We start from the raw sequence: 15504 nt of genomic DNA, 5'->3' as shown, positions 1-15504 counted from the left end.
CTTTGTGCTTTGTAATGCCGGGGAAGATGTATTAGGATGGGATTTCTCAGTGTTATTTACTGTCTTTAGCCTCTGCCCACTCCTGTCTGGGGTAGTGCTCATTTAAAGGGATAAAGAGTGGAAAGTGGAAGCACCCCGACGACAGCCGTCGGCTTGCAATAAGCCCGCTGGGCCATTAGGCGAGCTCTCAGCGCATTACGTGCACATATCTATGCACCCTGTAGGCCTGTGATGTGGATGTTGGATGGAGAGTGGGCAGGAAATAGTTTTTGTGCAGAAGCTCGATGTAAATGACTTGGCAGAATTAGAGCCGTGTACCTGGGGGATGGACGGACAGCTGGCTTTGTGTACTTGTGAAAACCTGTATCACTCTGCCATATGCTCACAGGAATTTGACTCGACAAACACACATGCACGCACGCTGTACATGGAGGCCAAGGTGAGGGTGAATTTATTACAACCACTGTACTCACAGATAGGTGTTAATACACACTAGAAGGACCTTGTCCAAACACGCCAACAGGTCATTTTGTGTCTCCCACCACTTAAAGGTCCACCAGTATGTCTAGTGAGAGTTTTGTGTTGATTGTTTTCACTGTTTTACCCATTAAACAAGAAGGTATTAAGACTACAAACTAACTAACGCTCTGTTATGACTTCACTCCTCATAACCTGTCCATCTGTGATTCCTATTTGCGAGCCTGCAGATGTTGTGGCAGAATGAAAACACAAGGAAGAAAAAAAAGATGTTGTTGTGGAGGCACTTAAGACTCTCTCTCTCCGAGCCATGAGGAATTGCTTCGAAGATGCTATTTTTATCTGTTGTCTAGGAGAGTGAAATTTCCCATCACTTATATTTCACTTGGAAACAGTTTGGTGTCTCGCGTCTGCACACACATTGTTTTTATTTTGCTTTATTTTAGTATATGTTATCATCATTAATGTTATTTATCGCAGCTGCCTATATTTTTGAGAAAACTTTATTAGGACAGGCCTAGAAAACAAGTAGCAAATGTTACGGGCCCGAGACAACGTGCGCCGATCTGCTTTAAGCCAGCTAAACGTTTCCATGTGGCCTTTATGGGAAACAAATGGTGAAAGGCACGCTGTGACAGTAAAGCCCAGCGCACAGCCTGGTATTGACCTGCACTTACTGAATACCGCATCCCTTTCTTCTACCTCCACTCCATCCATTTCCATCCACCGCTTCTCTTAGTTTTCCCACTTTGTTTTGATCATCCCTGCTTTCTTTCCATTTTCTTAGTCTTGGTAATGTTTTGCTGATGTGCTCAAGGAAAAAGCCAGCAGTCTCTAAATCAAACAAAAGGATGTGTGATAGTCTTTTGGAAATGTCCCGCGCCTGATGGGAAATGTGTTGTCTCTCAGGTGAGGTAAGGACCGGCTGACGATGCAGTCACCTGGGATTTCCAGAGGTTTCCAGAGTGTGTTTTGTGTCTGGTCAGTGGAAAGAGTGGAGATGACAGCAGGATGGACAGCACTCTTTGACAAGAGAATGCAGTGAGTCAGCAAACAAGTGTGCTCATGGTAAAAATCCCAGACGGACTGAATAATGTTCCCGGGCAGTGAAGCGGTGGGAAGAGGTGGTTGATTTAATGAGCGTGTCTCTGGTGCGCACCTGAAAAGATGCTCACATGAACACGAGAGTTGTTACATAATTCACAGGATCTACACTTGTCTGCTCAAACACATCCTGTTGTCTGGGGTGAAAGTGAGAGTTTAGTGGTTTGAGGGGATGTTCGTTTGGGATCTATGTGCATAAACACCAGTAAATAAACGTGGATGTGGTTTTGAGGGGTAATTATGAGTTGATTTGGTATTCAGTCACATTATGTACCCACTGAAATCTGCTACAGCATCTGCAAGCCATTTGGAATATGAATCATCACCCACTTCCAGACAAACTGTTGAGCACTTCCTATAAATCTAATAACTCATGCATTGCTCAACCGTTTAGCACGGACCACACATCCAATAGAAAGTGAGAAGTTTTTAGGCCTCCCGAAGTTATGTTTGGGTCATCAGGATTGTTGGCAGGAAGGGTGAAATAAGAAACAAAACGAGTGAAACACACCTCTCCAAGCTCAAAAATAAAAGCATGGATCAGATCCAGCTAACCCGTTCAGTGAAATCCTGGATCACCAGTGTCACAAGGGATTCGTGTTAACAAAGAAAACATCTTTTCAACAGGAAGACATGTCAGGTTGAAGTTGGTCCAAAGCTGGGTCTCTTTTCTGTCTCGGCAGTGACCTGGCCTGTTCCACAAGGGTTTCAGCCGGAGCCCTGGACGACGCCGAGCCATTTAATGCCTTGTTTTTAGTTTTTCCTCCTTCCCTTTCTTCCAGGCTTTTTGGATGGGAGCTGCTAAGCTGCCTTCACTCTGCTTCCAATTTCCTCTTGCTCTTTTGTTCTTCCTCTTTTCTCCAGGATCTGATGAAGAGGAGTTTTTAGACGTTCCTGATGATACAGGTTTTACCCGTTCCAGATCCTCTTTATCTTTCAGCCTCATTTTCCCACAATATGCTCAACTTTTGTCTTGTTTTTCTCCCTCTTTTCTTCCCCTTTTTCCTGACCCCGCAGCCGTTCGAACTGGAGTTTATGTAACAGCGGCAGAACTTTCCAGCTTGGAACGGCCTCACTTGAAGATGGAGCAAGGAGAATGAGTGGGAGAGAAAGAAAGAAAAAAAAAAGTGTCATGTAATATTACACTGGCGAGCGCTAAGGGCAAACGGCACCTCACCTTCGACTTCATTATTCCAGGGCCTTTTCCTCTGCATGCACATATGTAAGCATATATTTATATCACTCTCCCAGGCAGTTACAAATACGTTAATTCCAATTGAAAAGCAGGAATGTGAAAGTCCTGGTTTGCCCTGGACTAAAATCAAACCAGGCTTCCCTCCCAGAGCACAGGACTGCCTGGAGGCTGCACACCAGCTGCACTGGACGGGATATCACCGCTCACCACTGCCAAGCATGAACTGTGTGTGTGTGTCACATTAAAATTTTGGAGTGACAAAACACACACCATATATTGATTAGAGCGAAGCACTTCTGGTGACGCATGTCTCCCCAGCAGGTCATCTATTTAACTCTTAAAGCATGACATCCGAGCTAATATCACTGCATAAATCCAGACACCAGCCCAAAGGCTTTATGTCTTCAGCAAGTCATTTATTGTCCGCCCACTTCAAGCATCTTCACCGCTAGTCAAAGTGATTGTAAGGGGTCTGGATGTCCTATTATGCAGGCTAGACATTTCAGTCTATGAGTATGACTTTCCATATAAAACACCTCAAGCTGTCACAGTGGAGAAGACTGACTGGAATCTGACGGGTGGAGGTTCATGAAAAATTCCCATAGTGGGAGACGCGTGATGGGGCATTATGAACTATATTTCCTTTCAACTTTTGTATGAATTTTATCTTTGAAATGTTTCCAAAGAAAATGAAATGTACGTGTTCAATAAAGCTTACATGTTGACCCGTATCACTGTCAATTAAACACATTCAATTCAAGGCTTTGAAGAAATCAGGCAAGTGTAAAGATGAAAAAGAAATGCACTTGGGAATATTTCAGTCCACTAAAAATTACTGCACAGCTATGGGTTCCCTCATTAGCATTAGAGCTGTTACTTTCCCAGACATTAAAGCTTGAAAGAAAAAGTAACCCATCATTTCCTCAGATTAAGCCCAGTCCAAAACTAGGTTGTATAATAGACTTTGCTCCATCCATTCAATTCAGTGGTTGGTGTTGTTCATTCAGCATTCCTTGCAAGCTCCCCACATTTTGTGTTAGTGAAGAGACTAACAATTGGGAACATGAGCCATTTGTTTCCAACATTTAAACAATACTTGGAATTTTGAATAAAACGTGATTCCTGAAACTACCATAACAATAGACATAGGACATTTGTGGGACATTGTAGTGGTCATATGAATTGCAAACAACAGTCAAGGAAATGCTTAGCTGTTGAATAATTTGTAGCCAGACCAGACATACCGAACCTGTCACCATTTATTTACCAAGTTCATTTTCTTTGCTAGTCATTGTGTCATGACAAAGATTTCTTTACTCCTCACAGTGGAAACAGGACTAACGTTAGTTGACTGGTCTGACAGCAGCTCTTCGAGGGTGTACTGATGGACTAAGAGTCTCATCCTACTCTCTAATGTGCTATGTGTGAGCTCAGTCCTGCGTGTTCTTTAATGAAGCAATAGGAGAAGATATTCGGTCTCAGTTAATGTAGTTTATTAAGCAGTAAAGGAATAAAATTACAGAGCTCTGGGTCTCAACTTCACGTCCCTGATGAACAACAAAGGTGTGTCAGTTCACGAAGTCTGACCTCCTGTCCTTTCCCTGACCCAGTATATTTGAGCGTAACAGAGTGTCATTGTGCACGCAAGGCGTTGTCCTCTTCTCATTGGCAGTTCCACTTCCTCCTTCACCACACCACGCCCCTGCCTCGTGTTAATCTGACTCCTTCCCGCTGGCGGTGGGGGCGTGGTTCCTGTTTTGAAAGACAAGAGAACAACACAACTCCCTACACGTGCTGTACCTTACTATCTGTATATCACTTTCTATTCTTTTTACCATATATGAAACTAATTATCTAAGCATTGCGGTATGTGCTCCTCAGACTTCATGTCTCTTCCTCTCCTGTACTTCTCCACTTCTGCAAAGCAAACACATTCAGATCAGCTGAAATCATCTCAGTATTCTCATTGTTCACACATCTAAAACTTATATAGTGAAACACAACTTATAGTAAAACACATAACATCATTCTATTCCCAACAGTACGTAGGTGCAGTGGTGCTTTGAACATAATGCTAACAGCAGGATGATAATATCCTCATAATGACAGTATTAACATGCTAATTTGTTACAGGTAAAATTTACCATGGTCGCTATCTTAGTTTAGCATGCTAATAATCACTAATTAGCATTAAACACTAAGTACAGCAAATGAATAATGGCAGTGATATTAGTTTTGGTTTAAAAAAAGTGCTGGAGGAAATTAAGCTTTGACCTTATTGTGGTGTTCAAACCAGCCTCCAGTATATTTTAGCATTTTTATAATATTTCATATTTTTCTAAGTCATGTCCAGACAGTGCTGCTTGGCCACACTGTTCAGCAAATATTTTCTGACACATAGTTTTGTGCTCAAAGTGAAAAACAGATTGTTGCTAAAATGGAAATATGACATAGGACTAAAGTAGAATCTGCAAGTCATAAGTCATCCTCCAAGCTTATAAACATAATACACATCGTTGTAAGCTAGCCAGTCAATTAATCTTGTATTTTACTATAGTTGTAGCATTATTCATATGTCTCTGTGTAGTTGTGTCCAGCTTAGTTTAGTGTGTTGGTTATTTTCATAATAGCATTCATAGCCTATGTGCAGTGAAGGGCTGCAATCAGTGCAGTGAATTTCACAGAATCCCAGCGGGAAAAATAACACAACACAGCGAATGTCTTTCTCATTCCCTCTCTTCTTTACCGTCTCTTGACTACATGGCAACGCAGGATGGATCGACACATTACCAAGGTTTTGGCACATGTTGAAAGTTTGCACCGTCCACCAGACAGTTAGATCCTCACCCTCTTTAAATTTATTCAGAGCCCGGCTAAAAACCCTCTCTTTGCCTTAGCTTTTGGTGATTCATCATGAGAACATATTGTTTGATATACATCTTTTTCAATGAATTTGCTCAAGACAAACTCTACTGTCTTGGTTGATTATCTTTCTTGTTGTGCATAATTGTAAAGCACTTTGATCAATGATGGTTGTTTTTAAATGTGCTCTATAAATAAAGTTGACTTGACTTGACTTGACCAGCACTGCGGACCCCAACAGAACCTGGGAAGTGCACAACTTTCAGTCAGAAAGTTGAAAAGTCCCATTAGAGTAACAAAAAAATAAAATGAAAAAGAATCACACTACTGCCTGGGGCGGTGTTGTTACTGAGCTGAGGCAAGAGCAGCCCATGCCCCTCCAAAATGTCCCATAACTACGTTTCATACAGCAGACTTCTGCAACAAGTCTGCCCTTCCTGCAGTGTGCTATGCCATTGTGCAGTGGTGTGACTCCCCTGTGCAGCAGCAGCCAAATGGCACCTCATCAATACACAACCAGCAGCTGCAGCAGGAGGAGATGGTAAAAATGAGAGCAAGTGAAAGAGAGAAAGTCGGTGTGTTTTGCTAATTATTGTCTCATTTGCGTTCTGATAAACAGTAGATTAATCAAATTAACTGCATTATTGCTGTTTTCCAAACTACTGCAGCAGCAAACTCTTTGGTATAGTAATGGATTAATGTTATGTATGACTATTAACCACGTCCCCATTCAGAGAAAACGTTAATTCAGTCAGGAATACTCCGTCATTGATTTAACCATTTATTGCAACAAGTGGAAATACAGTTGTGTTTGGCGCTGAGGGCTCCGCTCTTTAGGTGCTCCCTGGATTAGACAAGCAGCATGCTATGCCAAAATAGGGAGCGCAATGCAGGAAACCCCCTGGGTACACAAGAGTGGGCCCAAGCAAGACATTAAATACAATGTTGACCTTAAAGCCATGTTAGAACTCTGAATTAGTGAGGTGGAGGCTGTGGTGGTGGAGGTAAAGCTTTGCCAGCAGCAGCAGTGGTGTGTGGCAGCATTGGTGTAGCAGGGATCAGTGAGTAGGTTGAACCGCCTTGTGTGGGAATGGGCTGTGATTGGTGTGAGACTGATAAGAACAATGAACCAGCGTGAAGCTTCATCTGTGAAACAGGAAGTAAAACATGCTGGAGGGGGGCTTTTAATACAAGGTTAGGGGTCAACACAGTTCTTAAAATCCATCCTTTGGGAAACGTATTTCTGTACAGAAATTCATGGCAATCATTCTCCAACTTGTTCACTCAAATGTCAACCTGCTGATGAATGTCTGTACAAAATGTTGGGCCAATCCATTCAGTATATGTTGGGATATTTTACTGGATATGTGTAAAATCTGGTGCAAATGAAACAGTCAGGGGATTACCAGAGTCAGCAGGATTTATCCTCTGGGGACCGTGCATGAATGTCATGAGTGTCCACCCAATAGCCTGATTGTTCAGATATTTTCGTGTGGACCAAAGTGGTGGAGCGACTGGCATTGTCGTCTCTAGAGCTCGTCGCTAGTGTGGCAAGTAAGAGCAGTGCATTTGTCTTTGTGACTCTAATTCTCTGCTTTCTAACCTTTGTCATTAATGATGACGCCAGACAAGTGTTCACACTGTGACTGTAGATATTACTTTCATCAGGTGAAGTGTGTTTACATCCCAGTTTGGCTGGAGTCTCTGGTGGCGTGTCTACCCCACTGTAAAGCTTTCAAAGTCTTTCTCTTGTTGCTGAGTTCAAAAGCTCTTGTTCACCTGCTGGGCAGTGATACAAAGGCCTCAGGGTGATGAGAAATTTTATGTTTTGGGCCATGTTCATTGGACAGACCAATATGCACAGAGCAAGCCTGTTTACTGATCCATGTGAAAGATGTAGTGCTCACACATGTACTACAGCAGGAGTAATTTTCTCAGCCATTATATGACCTGTCATGAACGTCCTGTGCTTCCAGGTCTATGATGTTGCAAAATATATGGTTTTAACTAAATGTAGCTACAGTATGATTTATGCTAACAATGTGGGTTTGTGAGCCGCCATTAGAGGGGATGTTGTCGATACAGGAAAGGAGTTGTACTTCGCTTTGTATGTGTCAGAGAGAGTGCAAGAGGACATGTATGTCCTTCAACTACAACTCATGCATACATATGTTGCTGATGCATAATGGGAGTGTATTCCCAAATGGCAAGGTCCGTGCCAAACATGTGTAGCTGAAGGTTCAACTTTTGCCTTTCCCTTTTCCTCGCTCATGTCATTCAATAATGTGAACACCGCGCCAAAAGTTCTTTTTAATTTTTATGGCGTTGAAATCATGATGTTTGTGTCGGCGTACGTGCGCACATATTGTGGAGGATTTCTCCCTACACACGTGTACATGTGTGCATCTGCTTCACCTATGCGCCTCCCTGTGTGATTTCGTTACTCATTCAGTGCGGAGGTGCTGAAAGCGCTCTCGGCGGGCCTCATAATGCACAAACCTTTTTTCAATTAGCTGGCCAGGTTGGGCTCAGTGGTGCTTAGATCTACTGTAAATCTGACCCAGACAAAACACCCACTGGGTCCTGCTCCAAGGGGACAGATAGAGAGAGGAAGAGGGAGGAAGCTGTCAAGAGCGGTGTAGCATTTTGTCGGATGGTTTCCGGGCCTCTCCTGCTGTAGGTCAGCGTCTGGCCCTCCGACTGTCAGCATCCACGTCAGTTCGCCAGTTAAAGGACAGTCATATGGTTTTATGAAGGGAGAGATTAAAAAGCCAGACAGTTTCTGATCTGTGTGGCCATGTTACAGCCACACACATGTACGCATGACGCCACAAACAGTCCCACACGCAAGTATCAGATCTCTCTTTGTACTGACTGGACAAGAACTAGCTTCATGTCAGCAGGAGAGTGTCTTGTTTTTAGTAAACAGCGCTACAGCCGACCGTCACCCAGTGAGATTCTCTTTGTGTTTGTTAGTCTTTCCAGCCCGCTGTCATCTGAGCACGCTGTGGTTTGTGTTTCACAGTAACTATGAACCGATTTTGTTGTTAATATGTTGAGAAACCATGTAATTATTTCCCATTTCCCCTTCTTTAATTCTATGAAAGCGTTTCTTTGATTCAGAAATTCAACCATAACCAGTTAAACCAAAATTGCATTCTGAAGAAAACAAAAGAAAGTGAACTGTAATCACTGAAAACAATCTGTTTTCAGCATACCGCATTAGGTTTCTTTTGTACTTGGTATGCAGCACGTACCATGGAGACATTTCTAGTGGACATAAAAGCCAGTGGAGCTGATTGAATGAGACCTGGATGTCCTCTGAGATGTACTTTGGAAGGCAAAAGCATGACTCCAACTGCATGGGAGCATCCAACATTCATATTTTTCTCTCAGCTTTTATCTCTCCTTTGTCCTTCTCTGTTTTATCTAATTCTTGGCAGGTGTGAATGATTTCAGATAGATGATGCTGTGAGAAAAATGAAGACATGCTGTAGCCAAGATCAAAGTGATGACACTTTCCTTTGAGCGATATGTTTATCTGGCACGAGCATGGACTGTATAAGAGAAGTGGACGTAGCCTCCAGGTCTGAAAAGTGAAGCCAAGGTGGAAGTGTCTTAAACCTGCATTCTTTCTATCAGCCAGCAGGTTGTGACTCCACTGGTTGATGAAAGAAGTCTGACTGTATAGAAGTCTCTGAGAGAATGATACTACTTCTTGATTTATGACCTCAGTTAACATTTTTCTCAGGAATTTATGGTCTCAATTTTGCCTGTGTCCAGACCTTGAATCTGCCCACTCCACTGAGTTCGAATTGACTGATTCTGGTTTGGCATTGTGACTTGAATCAGCTGTTTCTTGGGTGAAATAAACAACCAATTAGAGCTACAGGGGGACAAACGATGAACCAATCAGTGCCTTGGGCAGGGCTAATGCAGTTGTCAAGCTGTTTTCAAGCGTAGGCTGTAGTCTGTGTGCAAGTGTAGGCTGATCCACACACAGCTAAAGGTTTGCTGTTATTTTACAGTGAGTCTTTTTCCATCACTCAGCAGGGCAGGTAGAAGAAGGTTACCTGTTGGAGGTGAGCTGTTTGCAGAGGTGCAGTAAGAGCCTGTTGTCTGCAGCTCTTCATCAACATCTCACTGTGGCTGTTTCTGATTTTACTCTTCCTCCATGTGGTATTAGTAGACTCTTTTTTTTATACAGAAAAGTCGCTAGTTTGACAATAAACACATTTCATTTCCTTAAAATTCTTCACAATAAAAGTCCACTGTTATTTTGCTATGTAAAAGCTTTTATTGTGAAGCAGCAAAATATGAAAATGTTGAGTTTTCATTGACAGTAACATAACACGACTCTAAAAGAGCTCAAAGCGAACATGAAAAAGTAAAATAAAGCACATATCTAAAGTAAAAACAGAACGTAGGAGAGAAACTAAACTCCAAACCGCAGAGATTCAGTTAGAAGCTACAAAACTACTGAGAGCTGAACACACAGAGCCTTTAAAAAACATCTTCTCACTGTGCTCCTGCACAAACAGGAGCTGAGTGTGGCAACGTATGCTCGTTTGAGGGGGAGAAACGGGACATGTCCTCTCAATATCGCCCAACATCGTAGTTTGTTTCTCTGTTCAGCTCCACTCTTAAAGGCGCTGTATGTAAGAATGTGGTCAAAACGGTTACTGCACTCAAATTCAAAATACTGCCGCGAGTCGTGTCCGCCCCCCCTCCCATGCAGATTCGCGGTTGCTGGACAGCGGCACCCTGGAGACTGATTTGTTTGCCCACAGGCGGCTGCCGTGGCAGGGCCGCGTCCTTGATCTTCGGTTTTCCAGCGGACCGTTCGAGCAAGTCCGGCTTCTCTGCTGCTAACGCTGTTGCCGGGATACAGCTCATGAGGACCCGGCTGCTAATGCTATGTACCGGGACACTGCTAATGCTGCTTGCCGTGCTGCTGTAGCTCAGTCGTAACTTTAACCAATATGCTGAGACTCTACTGACTGTGTGACTGGTAGATGGTGGTGGGTGGCGCAACAGGCCAAAACACAAATTCAAAACATAAACATGATTTGCGGACCGTAAAATTTTTTTTTAAATGCGAATATTCTGGCTGTACTATTGTTGTCGGTGAGATCAGTATGTTATATGAACATTATTCCTTAGTCTCTGTGACATATTAGGATGATTTTACGACTATTTGCTTTAGATTTCTTACATATAGCTCCTTTAAAACCCCATCAGGTATGTTGTCATGGCTACACATCAGTGTAGACTTAGAATGAGGTTAGATTCAGGTGGATACATTGGTCTCCTGTGACTGGTTAAAATTGAATCACCCTCCTCCACAGAAAGTGTTAAGATTGGACGCAATGTCAGTCTGAAAATGGAAACGTAGTCTTCTCTGATATCAGTGAAGTCTCAGTTGCTAGTCTTCTCCATAACTGCATGATGTTCATTCATTACATTTTGGTCCTGTTCAGAATGAAATAGATGATAAAGCAATAAATGCTTTAGAGCTTGCCTACCTTGTAAATGACAAGTCAATACTATGACAGTGGCACCTCCAGATATTTTTCACACCAAAACCAGTCATAACTGAATTTCAGGAATCCAATTATGCTACTGAAGTATAGAAACTATTTGAAGGCTATGTCAATATGAAGAGTTAAGAAGTTGCATATTGATTTACTTTGGTTTCCCACTAATTATCTCCATATATGTGCATAAGATTATACCGGTACAGTTACCATTTTGAATACCATAACGATCCTGTTTTAATGTGTTATGTGTCTGTATATACATGTGTAAGGTGATTCATTGTTCTTCAAATAGGCTTGATGTCCTTTTCTTTAAAAAGACAAATTTACAGCTTTAATTTGAAGGAGTACATTGATTGTAAGGAACAAAACATTTACTACTGGGAACAACCCTAGTTTGGGGGAGACTCGTAGGTACCCATAGAACCCATTTTCTTGCAGATATCTCTAGGTTGGTGTTCAAAGGAGCCTTTTAAAACTAGCTATGGCAGTTTTTCCCTCACCAAGATTTTGCCTAAGTTTGGAGCATTATTTAACCTGCTTTTTAACAAACTCTACCAACATGTATGGTACCAGTGGATGCCTTAGGCTGTGTATCTCTCACTTCACTAGCTTAAAAAATGAGTGCGCAGCAGCTTCTTAAAGACATTAATGTTAGTCTTCGATTATTTTTGTACCAGGGGTCCATGGCATATGATCCCAAGCTCTTCCCTCTCATCCAAATATGGTCCCCACTGGCTTCAAAATACCACGACGATGACGAGCAAAATGCCAGACATGAGGCTTTAAAATGTTAGTCCACAAAGCAGTGATAGGTCAGGACGTCCACTTCTTTTGTACAGTCTATGGGCATAAACAGCCAGTTTATGTCTTTGTCCACATGGCAGTGATTCCAAATTTTCTTCTACGGCTACTTTTCTAACCACAACTCCGAGCCTTTAACATGATTACTCTCTAACTATGTCTATAAAAGCTTTTTCATGATTTATTTCTCGTAAAATCTGAGAATGAATAATTACTGTGTGGCTTTAAGGATGGCATTGCTGGTCAACCAGTCGTTCCACCACTGTGATCCAGGGTGAAATATCTCTAACACAACTGGATGGCCAGCCATGAACTTTTGCACAGACATTTGTAGGATGTTACCCTTTTCCTTTTTTGGTACAAACTGTCAAGTCCCCTCAGAATGAATTGTAATCACTTTAATGATCAATTAACCTTTGTTCAGCACCACCATCATGGTCAAATTTGAATATGTCCATTGTGTTAAGTGCTGATCAGCAAATGTAAACATGCTGACATTAGCTTTTAGCTCAAGGCACAAGTACAGCCTCGCAGATCTGTGAGCATCATTGAGATTTGTTGAACACTATCGAGGGCATCTGTTCAGTGTAAAATGTGATCAGTATCTTCCTACAGAACTAAATCGGGCAACTTGGGATGTGCTCATGCAGCAACCAGAATTCAGTTAAAACACTCACTACTCTAACACCTGAGGCCAGAGGCAGCAACCATCCTGATGGCAACACCTCGACCATGAATGCTTGATCCGCTAGGGTGGACCTGGTAATGGAAGCTCAAAGAGCGGACTGTTCAGAGACACAACCCCCCATTCACACCCAGCTCCGGTGCTGCATGGTCTGGTTCAACTTTACAACATGAAGGGGGGTCTTAAAAACATGCCCTGTCACTACTCAACCTCCCAAAAATGTCACACACACACACACACAAACCTGCCCATGGCTCACCAATCTTTGACACATGCTGGGAGAAAGGTGGAGCTGTAGTTTCAGCAAGGTATTTATGATATCATGACATCATCAGGCCAGGTGATTGAGTGCTGTGTCATGCTTTGTTTGGTTTTCCAGCGCTAACCGTATTAGCAATAACACCAGCTCTGGGAAAACATGTCAGTGGAGGATATAACTGAAATTGGCCCACAACAGCGACGAGAGGAAAAGAACATAATAACCCGGGGGGTGAATGTGTTTGGAAAAAAACTGTATTTGAATGTAAGTGCGTAATTATAACAAGGTGCCATCAATCACGGTTTCACCTCCCTCTACCAGTGCCTTCACACTCCAGTGACCCCTGGTCCCCTTGCACACACCACAACACTAACACAGTGCTGCTTGTGACACATGACATACCTCTCAGCACCTTCATATTCAACAAACTGTATAATGGTCACACACGTACTGTGGAGCCAAATACAAACCTGAAGTTCATTCGCTTTAAAGGACTGTGCAAGTTGTTTGAAATGTTATAGCTCATTTTAAAAGAATTTAATTTCTTTTAATATGTTTTTTCTACTGTTGGTTTCAGTTTATTAGTGAAAGCTACAGTAATGGCTTGAAAGAGGGATCTGTCACAGCGAATAATGTATTTTTAAATCAACTTGTTTCTTTATTTTGACAAAGTTATGTGACAAAATAATGCCGCTGCAAGCAGAGCCTGCTCACGGTAAATGTTAATTATTCCAACATTTTGATTTAAAAACAAAAACACCTTTGACCAAGTTTGCTTATCGTTTGTCCTCTTCTGTGTGTGCAGTACAGAGACACAAATACTTTTGAAATTGGTGCTACAGAACCAGATAAAACAGAGAAAATAGATGCTTTTGCTCAGGACGGAGAAAACCTACATCTACCAGAATGCACTGCGCTGCACCAGACCAATAAGACCTCCTGCTGGTGGGTTATGTAATGACAACACGTCTGTTTTAAACAATCAGGCCAGCTAGCAAGAAACAATGTCATTTTATAGTTAAACAATAAGCTAAAATATGTTTCTAAAAACACTGAAGGCAAGAAATGGGCAATACAGTAACATCATTTTGATATATATTCAATCAGCACTGCCTAGTTTTACTGTTTCATCGGATTTTGAACATTTTCTTTGGGCCCGCGGAGACAGCATGGGCAGCAGGCAATACGAAAATGTCTATGCACATGATTTACAACAGGTCCTGAAAGCCTCTGCTCACAGATGCATCACTTTGTGAAAACAGGGACTTCAATACCATTAATGAAATAAAAATAAAAATACTGTGATTGATTATATTAAGCAAGTTAAATATCAGTAAGGTATTTTGGTAGTGTCGAACAAGCAAAAACCATTGCAGAATGTGAAGTACAGGGGGTCAGAGGGAGCTTGACTCCTCTTTATAAGACAGGAGTTCCCCTGCAAACATGATTTATCAGATTTTGGTGGGTGAGGGATGGGCTGGGGTCTCTAAAATATTGACAATATGCATTTTTTGCCATGCATTTACATTTTTCTGTATCTTGTCATTATGGATTATGCATACAATTAGGCTGTTATTGATGTATGATTCATGCAAGAGGGTGATTCATCACTTATTCACTTTGATAAAGATACCAGCATGCTAAGCTTGTCTTGACTATCAAAGTGCGACAGCACAATATCATAAAACTTAACTCACTTTAACTCAAAGATCAGAAAAATATCAAACTTTCTAAGGCCCACTAGGTATGCACATTTTTCTGTAGTTAGCATACAGATATGTCAAAAGGAAAACAAGGAAACCTAAAGATTTAATGCTCATGAATGCATGTGATTATAGGTTGTTTAACTGTTTACACCTATCCTTGTCTAATATGTGCAAATAAACTATAGAAAAGAGTAGCTACCCCCTAAAAGAGAATGGGCTCCCATGAAAGCCATGGTATAGTTCATACACTGTCTAAAGGGTAGTTTTATGTGGTATGTAGCTTATACGCTATGACCAGAATGGCTCCTTATGTCCATGAACAGGAATCATTACAAGAGTGGAACAAGCTGGAGTGAAAGGCTATTGGATATAGTAATTAATAAATAAATAAATGAATGGATGAATGGGTTGTCAAAGTGTAACCCAGTGATCTTTTTTATCCATGATATAATCCCTTCTCTGCACAATAAAAACAAGTTTGAAATTGAGAGAGTAAGCATGACCACCAATATTTATTAAAATAACAAAATGACTGTGGTCGGCGGTGTAAGGTGTGGATGCTTGAATCAGCAAGGAAAGAATGACAGGTGAAGTGGAGGGTTCCACGAAATAAATGTGAGTCATTCATTAGCACCTCTTTATAGAGTTGTATACCTCCTTTAAAAAAGGTACACTGTGCCTAAAAATAGGAGCGAGTAACATGTTTGGAAAACTGCATCTGAGTTTTCCATTTTCACATCTCGGGCACTTATGTAAAGTGTGTGACGGGGTTAAAACCAAAATGATGGTGGTGTGATGTGTCTTTGACCACATCACACCACCTGTAGACCCGCCCTCACTACTGGTGTTCTAAAGGCCAAGTAGGCCTGTAGCAC

The sequence above is a fragment of the Epinephelus lanceolatus genome, chromosome 16 (genome assembly GCF_041903045.1).
Source record: "Epinephelus lanceolatus isolate andai-2023 chromosome 16, ASM4190304v1, whole genome shotgun sequence".
In the NCBI taxonomy this organism is placed as follows: domain Eukaryota; kingdom Metazoa; phylum Chordata; class Actinopteri; order Perciformes; family Serranidae; genus Epinephelus; species Epinephelus lanceolatus.
This window is presented reverse-complemented; position numbering follows the sequence as displayed.